Source organism: Colobus angolensis, unplaced genomic scaffold (genome assembly GCF_000951035.1).
Source record: "Colobus angolensis palliatus isolate OR3802 unplaced genomic scaffold, Cang.pa_1.0 Scaffold472, whole genome shotgun sequence".
In the NCBI taxonomy this organism is placed as follows: Eukaryota; Metazoa; Chordata; class Mammalia; order Primates; family Cercopithecidae; genus Colobus; species Colobus angolensis.
Genome location: NW_012118177.1, coordinates 1,738,024 through 1,754,669, shown reverse-complemented (window position 1 = coordinate 1,754,669; position 16,646 = coordinate 1,738,024). Strand labels below are relative to the sequence as shown.

Below are 16,646 nucleotides of genomic sequence, written 5' to 3'. Positions count from 1 at the left end.
ATACCACAATCTCTTCTTTCTTTATCAGAAGCAGAGACATAGTTATGAATCTATCCCACCCCTCAGTACACACACACACACACACACACACATAGGCATACACGCACACATGCACACATACACATCAAATCTAAACGTAAGCAGTTAGGGGCCTCAGATATTATCTATAAGGCTAATTTATTAGATTTTTCCATTTATAGCATTGAAGAATGCCACCTATATTTACAGACTTGCTTTGACTACAAAATTACAAATTCATTAATTGTTCTTTTCTACTATAGCATTAGATGATCTTCATCACATAAATACATTAAGTCTGTTAAAATTAATTGGGAGGTCATTAGGCTGAGATGGCTCCAGTGCCTTTGGTTCCTACTTCAGCCAACCAATACCTAAGTCACTATAAACAGCAAAATGACACTTAATTTTAACCAATTAGAAACCAACAACTAACCTCTAACAAGAGACTTTACCAATTAAAAACCACCAACTAACCTCTAACTAGGGAGTTTCCACTTTAACCAATCAAATAGTTTCTTTGTCTCATTTCTGCAAGAATCTTATAAGTTTTCCCTTCACATCCCTGCTGTGGAGTCAAACCACTTGTGGTTTGGTGCTACCCAATTTATAAATCACTGTCTGCTGAAATAAACTCTTTAAAATTTTAATGTGCCTAAGTTTATTTTATAACAAGTTTGTTCCCCAAATCTTATTGAAAGAGGGCATAGTAGACTAGAATGCCATAGAATACCAGAATTCTGGCCTATGAATTAGGAGAGCTGAGTTCTATTTCTGCTCTGCCTTTTACTGCAAAGTCACTTTGGGCCAGACTTTTAAGCTCTTCAGGATTTCTTTCCCTCAGCAATAAAATAGAGATAATACCTTCTCCACAGGGCTATAGTGAGGATCAAATGAGAAAATGCATATGAAAATGCTTTGTAAACTTTAAAGAAATGTTAATATGCCCCAAACTAAGCCTTTAATAAGAGCTTGTGCCTGGGTGTAGCCAATAAAAAAAGTACTTTAATTTCAAAGCTTGTATTCAAGTTTCACATACCTAGCTTTCACCAAAGAGTCAGAATCAGCAAGTATACTCAAATTCTAACATCTCTGAGAAGTCAAAACAATGCCATTGTAATAAATACTAAAAATAGACATGTAAAGAGAAGTACAATTAATAACATCCTTCCTTGCTTTTCACAATTACGACTTTTAGATGCATCTCTAGCTAAAGTTCTAGATTTAGTTCCCTAATCTAGAACTTTGAACTGCATCTGCAACACCCATGTGGTATACTGATATGGTTTGGCTGTGTCCCCACCTAAATCTCAACATGAATTGTATCTCCCAGAATTCCCACCTGTTGTGGTAGGGACCCAGGGGGAGGTAATAGAATCATGGGGGCTGGTCTTTCCCGTGCTATTCTCATGATAGTGAATAAGTCTCATGAGAGCTGATGGGTTTATCAGGGGTTTTTGCTTTTGCTTCTTCCTAATTTTCTCTTGCCACTGCCATGTAAGAAGTGCCTTTTGCCTCCTGCCATGATTCTGAGACCTCCCCAGCCATGTGGAACTGTAAGTCCAATTAAACCTGTTTTTCTTCGCAGTCTCGGGTATGTCTTTATCAGCAGCATGAAAACAGACTAATACACCTACATAGTGCCATAGTCCCCAACTCCCAATTCTGAATTTCACAATAACTGCCTCTGAAAACTGCTCTCCCCTTTCTACCCTCTGCCATCCATCATGAGCCCCATAACAAAATTTTAAAATACTTCTCACTCTGAACTCCTTGTCAGTGAGCCAAATACTCCTTGCCAGTGCCCCTCAATAGAGTCTTTTCTTGTGTCACCTTTTGAAGCCTGTTTCTCTGATGAGAAGTGATGTATGCCGGAGTTGTCTAAAATGCTTCCTGTCACAAACTATTCTTTCTAGCATCCCCAGCAAGAAACATCCAATTGGAGAGCTCTGCAGTGTGTGGCGAGCTTGAAAGAAGGAAAAAGTAGGGTGATCTGGTTTTAAAGTCTGCAGTAGTTTCTGTTTCTGTAGATTTAGTTCTTAGTCCCACAAATTAGCTCTCCAAACTAGAACATGATTGTAGATAAAGAAAAAAAAATGGACTAGAGAAGGTAAATACTGAATTTCTCATGACCCTTGAAAAGCATTCCCTTCAGGCATCAAGTCCAATCAAGAAGCTTTGATTGGCTACAAGCCTACTGAGCTAGGAGATAGGGAGTCAATTTTACAAAAGTAGGTTGACAGAAGCAAGAAGGGCTAAAAGACAAGAAAAGAGATTTCAAAAAAATCATAAAAACCTAGTATGGTTTCTCACACACACACAAACACACACACACACACACACACACATACACACACAGACTAAATGTTCGGGGACCATTTGGTACAGGGGAAGACATCAAAAAACATTTCAATAGGCCTCGGAATATCAGTGTATTATAGGATAATACAACAACTAATAGTCATAATAATGATCCTTACATTCAGGATGGTTAAAATGTTAAAAGCTCACAGTGCTTAAATTGATCAAATCATGAGCCATTTGAGAAAAACTGGTTATTAAAAATGTCCTTGTGGGGAGGTGGGGATGGTTAATGGGTACACAAAAATTAGAATGAATAAGATCTACTATTTGATAGCACAACAGGGTGACTATAGTTAATAATAATTCAATTATACATTTAAAAATAAATTATAATTGGATTGTTTGTAACACAGAGGATAAATGCTTGAGAGGATGGATACCCCATTCTCCGTGATGTGATTATTAAGCATTGTATGCCTGTATCAAAATATCTCATGTACCTCGTAAATAGATATCCCTAGTACGTGCCAACAAGAAATTAAAAATAAAAAATTATTACAAAATGAATAGGGCCAGGCATGGTGGCTCATGACTGTAATCCCAGCACTTTAGGAGGCCAAGGTGTGAGGATTGCTTGAGGCCAGGAGTTTGAGACCAGCCTGGGCAACAAAGCAAGACCATGTCTCTATTTTTTTTAAATAATTGTTTAAGAATGTTTAAAAAAATTAATAAAATAAAACATACTCAGTGAAAATGCAACTCTAAAAGAAATAAAAATTTTAAAAAAGTCCTTTTCCCAGGAAAAGTCAAGTAACTGAGGTTTTACTCTACTTGGTGAGACACGATGAGTGTTGGCTTGCACAGCAGAGGCAAGTATTATAGGAGGGCAGAAAAGGGAGATGAACATGGGTAAGCATAGTCAGAGAAGGTTTCATGGAGCAAGCAGGGCCCAGATTTGGGTTTGAGTTTCTTCATCCAAAGCCTGATGCTGCCTTTATTGATTGCAACCCTTATGCAGTACTGCCAGGGCCGCAGGTTAAGAGTCACTGAAGACGACTAGTCTTTAGGAAAATTTCATGATAATAAATAAAAAGATGAGAAGCAGACTCTGGTCCCATTCTATTGCAGTGTAAAGGATCCAGCCAAGGCTTAATGTCTGAATAAGCAGAGCCTCTGGCATGGGCAGCAATTTTGCCAAGCAGCAAAGAATTTGTAGGACCAATGAAAAGTACCCCAATCATAGTTCTGTAACCTGAAATTATTGGAAAAGCAAGGTACAGCAAAGAATCTTTACTTTATAGTTGACTTTAATTTAATATATAGAAGGCTAGCAATGAGAGCCAGGCATGATGGCTCACACCTGTAATCACAACACTTTGGGAAGCTGAGGTGGGAGTGCTTGAGCCTAGGAGTTTGAGACCAGTTTGGGCAACATAGGGAGGCCCTGTCTCTACAAAATATTTAAAAATCAGCTGGGTGTGGTGGCACGTGCCTGTGATCCAAGCTACTTGGGAGGCTGAAGTGGGAGGATCACTTGAGCCTGGAAGGGTAAGGCTGCAGTGAGCCATGATGGCGCCACTGAACTCCAGTCTGGGTGACAGAGCAAGATCCTGTCTCAAAAAACTCAACTATACCAATGAGAAACTACAAAATATTCCTGAAAGAAATTAAAGAAGACAAAAATAAACAAAGAGACAGAAGGATTGGAAGACTTAATATTGTTATGATGTCCATACTACTTGAAGCAATATGCACATTCAACACAATCCCTATCAAAATCCTAACACTTTTGCAGAAATAGAAAAAAATGCATCCTAAATAATCCAGAAACAGAAAGTTAAATACCACATGTTCTCACTCATATGTGAAAGTTGAAAAAAGTTAATCTCATAGAAGTCAAAAGTAGAACAGAGAATACTAGAGGCTAAGGAGTGTAGTGGTAAGGGAGAGGGAGAGCTGTGTTAAAGGATATAAAATTACAGCTAAATAGGAGAAATAAGTTCTAGTGTTCTATACCATTGGAGGATGACTATAGTTAACAATAAACATAGTTTCAAATAGCTAGAAGGAGGATATTAAATGTTCCCAACACACAAAAAATGATACATATTTCAGATGATGGATATGCTAATTACCCTGATCTGATCACTATACATTTTTTTTTTTCTTCAGACAGGGTCTCATTGTGTCACCCAGGCTGGAGTACAGTGGCACAATCTCGGCTCACTGCAACCTCCACTTTCTGGGTTTAAGGGGTCCTCTTGCCTCAGCTTCCCAAGTAGCTGGGACTACAGACACCCAACACCACGCCTAGCTAATTTTTTTTTTTGTAGAGACAGGGTTTCCTTATGTTGCCCAGACTAGTCTCAAACTCCTGTGATCTGCCCCCGCCTCAGCCTCCCAAAGTGCTGAGATTACAGCTCTGAGCCACCATACCTGGTCTCAGATCACTACACATATTTATAAAAACATCACCATGTATCCCATAAATATGTACAATTATTCTGTGTGTCAATTAATAGATAAAACCAAAATTTAAGAAAAGGAAAATTCATCCTAAAACTCATAGGACATCTCAAGAGATCCTGAAATGCTAAAACAATTTTGAAAAAGAAGAACATTGTTAGAGGACTCAAACTTCCCAATTTCAAAAGAATCATAAAGTTACAGTAATCAAAAAACTATGGTACTGGCATAAAGGTAGACACATAGCTCAATGAAATAGAATAGAAAGCTCACACATAAATCCTGTCATACTTAAATGATCTTCAACAGGGTGCCAAGACCATTCAATGGGTAAAGAACAATCTCTTTAACAAATGATTTTGGGGACAATGGATATCCACATACAAAAGTATGAAGTTGGACCCTTAGCATATACTATACACAGAAATAAACTCAATATAGATTAAAGACCTAAACATAAGACCTAAAACTGTAAAATGCCTAGAAGAACACATATGAGAAAAGCTTCAAGACATTGGACTTGGTGATGATTTCTTAGATATGACATTGAAAGCACAGGCAACAAGAACAAAAATAGACAAATGGGACTACATCAAACTTAAGATCTTTTGTGTATCAAAGGATGCAACCAACGGAGTGAAAAGGCAACTTCCAGAATGGGAGAAAGTATGTAAAAATCACATATCTGATAAGGTGTTAATATCCAGAATATATAAAGAACAACAAAAAATCAAATAATCTGATTAAAATTGGGTAAAGAATTGAATAGTTACCTAAAGATGATATACAAATGGCCAAAAAGCATATAAAAAGATGCTCAACATCAACTTTCAGAGAAATGCAAATCAAAACCATAATCAGATTTCACCTCACACCCATTAGGATGGCTATAGAAAATAGTAAGGGCTGACAAGGTTATGGAGAAGTTAGAACCCCTGTGCACCACTGGTGAGCTTGTAAAATGGTACAAGTGCTATGGAAAACAGTCTGGAGGTTCCTAAAGAAATTAAAAATAGAACTACCATGTGATCCAGCAATCCCACTTCTGGACATGTATCCAAAAGTACTGAAAGCAAGGTCTCAAGGAGATATTTGCACACCCATGCTCATAGCAGCACTATTCTGAATAGCCAAGAAGTAGAAGTGACCCAAATGTCCATTGATAGATGAATGGATAAAGAAAAAATGTGTATCTCAGTCACAAAAAAAGACTAATACTCTGTGATTCCACTTACATGAGGTGTCTAAAGTAGTCAAATTCACAGAAAGATAAATTAGAAGGGTGGTTGCCAGGGACTGGAAGGAAGAGGAAATGGAAAGTTGTAGTTTAATGGGTATAGAGTTTCAGATTTCCAAGATAAAAAAGTGCTAGAGATCTGTTTCACAACTATGTGAATATACTTAACACTACTAAATTGTACACTTAAAAACGATCAAGAGGGTAAAATTTATGGTTTATATTTTTCACCACAATTTTAAAAAAGCTAAAAATAAAGAAGTATACCAGTGAAGGTAGTGATCGTGGTGATTTTTCCCATTACTGGGAGAAAGGCTATAACTAACACAATATCCATATTTTCATTAAGTTATCACTTTTATATTCTGATTCCAAGAAAAGACAGAATAGATGTACTTTCCCCTATTTCTCCCTCTATATCTAAAAACACTGGACATTATAAATAAATAAATAAATATGTACATAACTCATACACCTCTGACAGGTAAATAGAAGGAGGCAGGTGGCTTCTTCTATTCCTGGTGGCTAGGAATCTCAAGACCCAAGTAACAACATGGCAGTGAGTTCCCTGGATTTGTTTTTGAGTAATGTATCCTGGACCTGGTGATGGAGAAGCCAGCAACCCAGCAATGCCAATGGGTGCAAAAAAAAAAAAAAAAAAAAAAAGCCTAAAAAACCTGGCTATCGCTAGCCAAAGGAACAGAAAAGGGGTAGCCTAGAAAGACAGAAAACTTTTAGATAATAACTTCCCTACCCAAGGCAAACACCACAGCAAAAAAAAACTACACTCCTCCCTCCACTCCCCTCAGCAAAAATCAAGTAGAGAGCCTAGATTTCTAACTTCAACTGGTTTTAAATAGTCACACATCCCCTTCTCCCTGAGGTGGTTTCAGAAATGACTGAACGGAGATCTGGGACTTTCATCCTTGCCAGGCAGTAATGAGTCCCCTGGCATATGATGGCTGTGGAGGCCTGTCAATGGAGGCCTAGGGAGGTGTCAGTGGTGTCACAGGAGGCCTAGTGAGGATCCTGAAATTCCACTCCTGCCTAGTAATAATGGCATCCCTACCCCTACCCTGGGTATGGTAGATGGTGAGTGAGGAACCTTGACTCACACCCTTCCCTGAATAATAACACTGTGCTCCCATTCCCCCACCAGAATGGTGTCAGAGTAGGCCTACTAAAACAGAAGATTAAAATAAAATCCAGAGTCTCATAAAATGCCCAAGATACAATAGAAAATCACTCATGATAAAAGGAACCAGGTACATCTCAACTTGAATGAGAAAAGACATTCAACAGACACCAACACTGATATGACACAGATTGGAATTAATCCAACAAGGATTTTAAATTGGTTATCTTAAAAATGTTTCAACAAGCAATTACAAACATGTTGAAAACAAATTTTTTTATAAAAAGAAAGTCTCAGCAAAGAAATAAAAGACATAAAGGAGAAGCAAATGGAAGCTTTAGAACTGTAAAACACAATCACCAAAATGAAATACTCACTGAATGGGGTGAATAGAAAAAAGGAGAATGAAAAAAGAATCAGTGAAACTGATGACAAAACAATAGAAATTATGCGATCGAACAATAGAGAGAAAATAAACTGAAAAAGGTGAAGAGAGCTTCAGGCACACATGGGACTTTAATAATACATTAAATATCCATATCACCAGAGCTTCAGGAGGAGAGGAGAAATAGTGTGGGGCTAAAGAAGTATTAAAAAAATAGGTGAAAATCTCCCAAATATTTAAAAATCAATTACTTTTGTTAATTGACAAATAAAATTGTATATATTGATGGTATACAACGCAATGTTTTGATATGTGTACACATGTGGAATGGCTAAATCGCGCTAATTAATATGAAAATCTCCCCAATTTGGCAAAAGACATAGGCCTACAGATTGAAGAAGCTGAGCAAACCCAATAGGATAAATCCAGTGAAATCCACAGTAAGACACATCATAATCAAACTCCTGAAAACTAAAGAAAAATAAAAAATCTTAAAAGCAGTGAAAGAGAAGAAATACCCCACTTAAAGAAGAAAAACACTTTTAATGAGAGTAGATTTATTAAGAGGAACCATGGAGTCCAAAGGGAAATGGCACGTTTTTCAAATGCTGAGATAAAAGAACTGTCAACCCAAAGTTGCATATCCAGTGAAAATATCTTTCAGGAGAAAGTCAAGACAGTCTCAGGTGAAGAAACACTAAGAATTTGTTGTTAGCAGATATACCTAAAGGAACGGATGGCTAAAGGAAATTTGTGAATTGGAAAGGAAAGATAAAAGAAGGAATCTTTAGATATCAGGAAGGAAGAAAGAAAAATAGAAACAGTAAAAAATATTACCAAATACAACAGACTTTGCTTCTTTTTTCAGTTTTCTAAATTATATTTGAGAGTTAAAGCAAAAGTCATAACACTGTCTGATGTGATTCTAAAAATATATGGGAAAATATTTTTAAAAATTGTATTATAGATGGGAGAAAGTAAAGAGGCTTAAAGGGAAGTAAGGTTTCTATAGCAAAGTATTTCTCTCACTATAATGGAATCAAACTAGAACTCAATAACAGAAAGGAAACAAGAAAGTTTTGAAACAATTGGAAGTTAAACAACATACCTCTAAATAATCCGTTGGTCAAAGAGGAAGTCTCAAGGGAAGTAAAAACAAACAAACAAAAAATACCTTGAACTGAATAAAAATGAAAATACAACATATCGAAATATGTGACATAGGAGCAAGATGGCAGAATAGGAAGTTCCAGCCCTTGTTCCCCTACAGGAAGACCAATTTAACAATGATATATTGAGTAAAATATTTTTATGAGAATTCCAGAGTTCAGTTAAGATGTTGCATACCCCAGGTAAGCACAAAGTCAAGAATAACTATATTAAAATGGGTAGGAAGGGCAATCTCACCTTATCTGCATCAGCCCCTCTCCCAAGCTGGCAAAGCTCAGCACCAGGAAATAACATCCTAGCCTTCAATTTTGGTGTGTGGCGGGGGGGGGGGACAAAGACTGTACAAAGTTTTCAATGTTCTGTCTTTTTGGAGGGCTGCTCAAGGAACCAGGAAGAGGTTTCTATTTTGCCCCACTGGAAGCACTAACAAAACCAGCATACTTTGGCTGCCTTGGGGCTGCTGAGAACAAAGGAAAGTGGTGGGTGATTTGCTGCGGTCAGCATAGCTCAGCACAGTTGGGAGGAGATGCACAACTTAAGGCTTCTTCCTCAGGAGAGAGGGAAACAAGTGGAATATTCATCAGCATTTTGACTTTTCACCAGGCTGCCTAAGGTACTAGTATAGGTCTCACCTGACTTGGGGCACTGAGTTAGGAAGCTAGCACACATTGGATACCTGATAACCACTGAGAACAAAAAGAGAGAGAGGAGGCTTACTGATATAGAACCAGAAAACTTGCAGTGTTGTAGACACAGAGGGAGCAAGTGATTATAAGCTCCTGTAAAAGAAACTGGTAAGCTTCTAGCTGAGAAGTTACCTACACATGCCCAGAGAAGTCATGTATCCTCCAAAAAGGTTTCAAAGGCCCCCAGAATCTCTAGCTAGGCTGACTGGTGAGGGTCTTTCTCTGTACAAAGCCGATCCATAATGACTGAAAGAGATTACCGATGTTTCAAACGTGCAGATCCCAACAAAAACGTCAGAGACATATGAAGAAACAGAGAAACATGGTTCAAAGAAGCAAAATAAATCTCCAGAAACCAATCCTAAAGAGAGGTATATCAATAACCTGAAAAAGAAGTCAAAATAACCATCATAAAGATGCCATCTATGAGTTCAAAAAATGACAAATATCAATAAAGATTTAGAAAACATAAAAAAGAACCAAACAGAAATTTGGAGCTGAAGAATATAACAGTTGAACTGAAAAAAAAAAAAAAAAAAAAAAACATGACAAGTGTTAAACAGCAGGCTTAATAGGGCAGAAGAAAGAATTGGTGAACTCAGAGGCAGGTTATTTGAAATGACATAGTCAGTGGAACAAAAAACAGTGAAAAAAACCTAAGGGATATATGGGACACCATCAAACAAATATATGCATTATGGGATTCCAAGAAGGAGAAGGGGTAAACGAACAGAAAGTCTATTTAAAGAAATAACATCTCTAAATGTGTTAAATCTGGGAAAGGAAATGGACATCTGGATTCAAGAAACCCAACAGACTCCATATAGGATGAACCCAAATAAATCCACGCTGAGAAACATTATAATCAGATTGTCAAAAGTCCAAGACAAAGAATTTTGAAAGTAGCAAAAGAAAAGCAGCTCATCATGTACAAGGAAATCACCATAAGATTATCTGTGAGTTTCTCAGCAGAAACCTTGCAGGACAAAAGGGAATGGAATAATCAAAGTGCTGGGGAAAAAAAAAAAAAAAAAACACCTGCCAACCAGGAATATTACATCCAGCAAAATTAGCCTTCAAAATGAAGGAGAAATAAAAACTCCCAGATGAACAAAAGCTGAAGAATTTCTTCACCACTAGAACTGCCTTACAAGAAATGCTAAAGAGAGACCTTTGAGTTGAAATAATATAGATGCTCAACGGTCACATGAAAGCATAAATCTTACTGGTAAAGGTAAATATGTAGAAAAATATAGAATACTGTAACACTGTAATAGTGGTGGGTAAATCACTTTTACTTTTAGTATAGAAGTTAAAAAATAAAAGTATAAAAATCAGCTGGGTGCGGCAGCTCATGCCTGTAATCCCAGCACTTTGGGAGGCAAAGGCGGGCAGATCCCTGAGGTCAGGAGTTTGAGATCAGCCTAGCCAACATGGTGAAACCCCATCTCTACTAAAAATACAGAAATTAGCCAGGCATGGTGGTGGGCACCTATAATCCCAGCTACTCGGGAGGTTGAGGCAGGAGCATTTCTTGAACCCAGGAGGCAGAGGTTGCAGTGAGCCAAGATCACGCCATTGCACTCCAGCCCGTGCAACAAGAGAGAAACTCTGTCTCAAAAAAAAAAAAAAAAAAGTATAAAACTACCTATAACTACACAAACATGCTAATAGATACAAAATATAAAAATGTAATTTGTGACATTGATAACATAAAGTGTGGGGTGGATAATATAAAAGAGTAAAGTATTGTATGTAATTGAAGTTTGTTTCAGCTTAAAATAGGTTGTTATAATCATAAGATGTTTTCTGTAAGTTCCATGGTAATGTCAAAGAAAATCCCTTTAAATGACACACAAAAGAATGTGTGAAAAGAAAGCATGTCCCTACCAAAAAATCAATGAAACCCAAAGGAAGAGAGAAAGAAAGAAAAGGAGGGACAAAAAAGCTACAAGACAAAAAACAATGAACAAAATTGCAATAGTAAGTCCTTCCCTATCGATAATTACTATAAATATAAGTGGATTAAACAGTATGGTACTGTCATAAAGACAGACATATAGACTAATGGAACAAAACAGAGAGCTTGATCATAAATCCATACATATACAGTCATCTAATCTCCAACGATGGTTCCAAAAATGCACAATGGGGAAAAGGGTAGTCTCTTCAACAAATGGTGCTAGTACACATATGTCCATTTCAGCACTATTTACAATAGCAAAGACATGGAATCAACCCAAATGCCCACCAATGATACACTGGAAAAAGAAAATGTGGTACATCTACACCATGCAATACTGTGCAGCCATAAAAAGGAAAGAGATCATGTCCTTTGCAGGGACATGGATAGAGCTGGAAGCCATCATCCTCAACAAACTAACACAGGAACAGAAAACCTAACACCACATCTTCTCACTTATAAGTGGGAGCTGAACAATGAGAACACATGAACACATGGGTAGGGGGGAACAATACACACTGGGGCCTGTCAGGGGAGTAGGGGGAGGAGGAGGGAGAGCATCAGGAAGAATAACTAATGGATGATGGACTTAATACCTAGGTGATGGGTTGATCTTTACAGCAAATCACCATGACACACGTTTACCTATGCAACAAACCTGTACATCCTGCACACATAACCAGGAACTTAAAAGTTTTTGAAAAAAAAGGGGGCAAAGATCCAGCCCAACCCCCCTACAAGAAAAAAAAAAATGGTCTAGTAAAACTTTATACCCACATGCAAAATAATTAAATTGGATGTTTATTTCACACTATATATAAAATCAACTCAAAATGTGTTAAACACTTGAACATAAGACCTGCAACTGTAAAAGTCCTAGAAGAAAACATAGGGGGAAAGCATCATGGCATTGGTCTTGGCAATGATTTTTTGCATATGACACCAAAAGTACAGGCAATAAAAGTAAAAACAGACAAGTGGTACTACCTCAAACTAAAAAGCTTCAGTACAGCAAAGGAAACAACAGAATGAAAGGCAACCTACAGAATGTGAGAAAATATTTGCAAACCATCTGATAGGGTTCAATATCTAAATTAGTTAGCTCAATAACAAAAAATCTTACCAAATAATTCAATTAAAATATGAGCGAAGGACTTGAATAGACATTTATCCAAATAAGACATACAAATGACCAACAGGTATACGAAAAGATGCTCAACATCACTAATTGTCAGGGAAATGCAAACCAAAACCACAATGAAGTATCACTTCATAACTGTTAGGATGGCCATTATAAAAAAAAATAGTAAGTGCTGGCAAGAATGTGGAGAAATTGGAACCTTGCACACTGCTGGTGAGGGTGTAGAATGGTGCAGTTGATACGGAAAAGAGTATGGAGGTTCCTTAAAAAATTAAAATTTCCCATATGATCTAACAATCCCACTTCTAGAGATGTATGCAAAAGAACTGAAATCAGGATCTTGAAGAGATATTTGTACTCCTATGTTCATTGCGGTATTATTCACAATAGCCAAGAGGTGGAAACTACCTAATGTCCATCCACAGATAAATGAAGAAACTGTGGTATATACATATAATGGAATCTTATTCAGCCATAAAAAGGAAGAAATCCTGTCATATGCTACAGTATGAATGAACCTTGAAGACATTATGTTAAATGAAATAAGTCAGACACAGAAGGGTAAATACTGCATGATTCCACTTATATAAGTTATCTAAACTAGTTATGCTCATGGAAACAGAAAGTAAAATAGTAGTTGCCAGGGGGTTGGTGGAGGGTGGGAAATGGGGAGTTGCTGTTCAATAAGCATAGACTTTCAGTCATTCAAGATGAAAAATGTCTAGAAATCTGCTGTACAACATTGTGCTTATAGTTAACAATATTGTACTGTACACTTAAAAGTTTGTTAAGAACTAAATCTCATGCTATGGTTTTTTATTGTGATTAAAAAAAATACATGACATGTAGCTAAAGCAGTGCTGAGATGGAAATTCATTGCACTAAATGCTTAACTTAGGGAAGAAGAAATGTCTGAAATTAATAATCTAATTTCCCACCCTAAGGAACTAGAAATGTAAGAGCAAATTAAACTGAAAGTAAGCAGAAGGAGATAAAGAGCAGAAGTCAATGAAATTGAAAACTCAAAATCAATAGAGAACATCAAGGAAACAAAGAGGTAGTTCTCTGAAAAGCCTCATAAAATCCACAAACCTCAACCAAAACTGACAAATAAAAAAGATAAGACATAAATCATTAATATCAGGAATGAAACAGGAGATATTATTATAGACCTTGCAGACACCAAAAGGGATTACTACAAACAATTATGCATGTATAAAGTTGATAATTTTGATAAGCTGGATAAATTCCTTGAAAAGCACAAATCACCACAACTCACTCAATAAAAATTAGGTAATCTGAATAGCTTGGTAACTATTAAGAAAATTGAATATATAATTTTAAAACTCCAAAAAAAAATTCTTCATTGAAACAATCTGGGCCTGAATGATCTCACTGCAGCATTCTACCAAATACTTAAAGAAGAATTAATACTCATATTACACAATGTCTTCTAGAAAATAGAAGAGGAGAGACTACTTCCCAACTCTTATTATAAGGCCAATATTGCACTGATACCAAAATCAGACAAAGACAGTACCAAAAAAATTAAATTGCAAACCAATGTCATTCATGAATAGAAGCAAAAATCCCCAGCAAATATTAGCAAATATAATTCAGCAACATATAAAAAAATTATACACCACATCCAAATGTGTTTTATCCTAGGATGCAAAGCTAGCTCAACATTCGGAAATAAATTAGTGTAATCCACTGCATTAACAAGCTGAAGAAGAAAAATCACAAGATCATATCAATTGATGCAAAAAGTATTTGGCAAAATTCAATAGTTATTTATGATAAAAATCCTCAGAAAACTAGAAATCAAGGGGGAACTATCTAAATTTCAAAAAAGATGTCTACAAAAAAACTACATTATAGTTGACGCTGAAAGACTGACCTCTTCTTCCCTAAGACTGGGAACAAGGCAAGAATTCAGCTCTCACCACTGCTATTCAACATAAAACACAGAGTGGAAAGGAAGAAATATCACTGTCCCTCTCTGCAGATGACAAGAGGGTTTACATAGAAAGTCCTAAAAAACCAACCAAAACAAAAGAAAAAAAATTAGAAAAATACCTTTTAACCCCCTAGAACTAATCAGTGAATTCAGCAAGGTTTCAATATGCAAGACTATCATACAAAAAATCATTTATATTTCTATACACTAGCAATGAATACATAGAAAACAATATTCAAAATAAAATACCATTAATAGTCACTCCAAAAATGAAATGGTTACATATGATTCTAACAAAACATACAAGATTTCTATGCTGAAAATTGAACAGTGCTGATAAAATAAAAGAAGATCTAAATAAAGGGAGAGACATATGGTGCTCATGGATTGGAAGACTCAGCATAGTAAAGACATCAGTTTTCCCCAAACTGATATACAGGTCTAATACAATTCCTATCAATATCTCACCAAACTTTTTTCAGATATAGGCAAGCTTATTCTAAAATTTATAGGGAAAGTTAAAGGAACAGGCAATATTGAAAACAATAAACTAGGAGGAATCACTATCAAATTTTAAGATTTATTATAGAGTTACAGTATTCAACACTGTGTGGTATGGCAGAGGGACACATACATAGATAACGAATCAGATTAGAAAACTCAGAAATAGATATACACAAGCATGGCATACTTATATTTTACAACAGTGCAAAGGCAATTCAATGGAGCTGAAGCAACTGGATATCAATAATCCAAAAAAATTAACCTTGACCTAAACTTCACATTTTATGCCAAATATTAACTTAAAATGGATCATGGACTTGAATGTAAAATGTAAAACTATAACACTTTCAGAAGAAAATCTAGGAGAAAATATCTGAGACCTAGGACTTGGTGAAGAGTTCTTAGATGTAACAACAAAAGCACAATCTATAATAGGGAAAAAATCAGTAAGTTGAATGTCATCAAAATTAAAAGCTCTTTCTCTGTGAAAAATCCTATTAAGATGAAAAGACAAGCCACAGACTAGAAGAGAATATTTGCAAGCTACATATCTGACAAAGAAATGGTATCTAGAATACATAAAGCACTCTGAAAACTCAACAGTAAAACAAACAATACAATACAATTAGAAAATGGGCCAAAGATATAAAGAGATATTTAAATGAAGAAGATATGGGGATGACAAATAAACACATGAAAAGATGTTGAACTTTATTAGTCATTAGATAAATGCAAATAAAATCAGTAATATATCACTACCCACCTATTACAATGGCTAAAACTTAAAAAAAAAAAAATAGTGAGAATACCAAATGCTGGAAAGGATGTGGAGATACTGGATCTCTCATACCATTGCTGGTGAGAATACAAAATGGTACAGTCACTTAGGAAAAATAGTTTGTCAGATTATTTTAAAGTTAAACATATATTTACCGTCCCACCTTGTAATTGCTCTCCTGGGCATTTATCTCAGACAGATGAAAATTTCCATCTACACAAAACACTGTACTCAACATTAATCAGAGTTTTCTTTGTAACAGCCCAAAACTGGACATTTTAAAATGTCCCTCAATAGATGAATGGTTAAACAAACTGTGGTACCTCCATGTCGCGTAATATTTCTCAGCAATAAGAGGGAATGAACTATTGATACCAATTTGAATGAGTCTCAAATGTATTATGCTGAGTGAAAAGTAATGGAAAAGGTCACATACTTTGTGATTATAAAAATTACATCATTTTAATTGTATATAAAATGCTTAAAATGACAGTTATAGAAAAGGAGAACAAATTAGTATTTATCAGGGGTTATCAATGGTGGGGGGTGGGTGTGACTATAAAGAGGTAGCACAGGAGAGATGAAATATTTCTTGATTGCGATGATGGTTAAACAAATCTACACATCATAAAATAACATGGAATTATAGACACATATCATTCCAATATCAATTTCCTGGTTTTGATATTGTATTATAATTATGTAAAATGTAATGATTGAAGTAACCCAGATGAAGATTACATGGGGCTTTTCTGGACTATCTTTGCAAATTATTGCTAGTCTCTTATTCATAATAAAACCTTTTTTAAAAAAAGAAACCACTTTTTAATTTATTTATTCATTTTTTTTGAGACAGAGTCTCGCTCTGTCGCCCAGGGTGGAGTGCAGTGGCGCGATCT

At 36.0% G+C, this 16,646-nt stretch overlaps 1 protein-coding gene across 3 annotated transcripts in view; it reads right to left on the bottom strand.

The window, feature by feature from the left end:
- Positions 1–16,646, bottom strand: part of ATG4A (autophagy related 4A, cysteine peptidase) — a 72,751-nt gene that overhangs the window by 48,743 nt on the left and 7,362 nt on the right. The window lies entirely within an intron of this gene.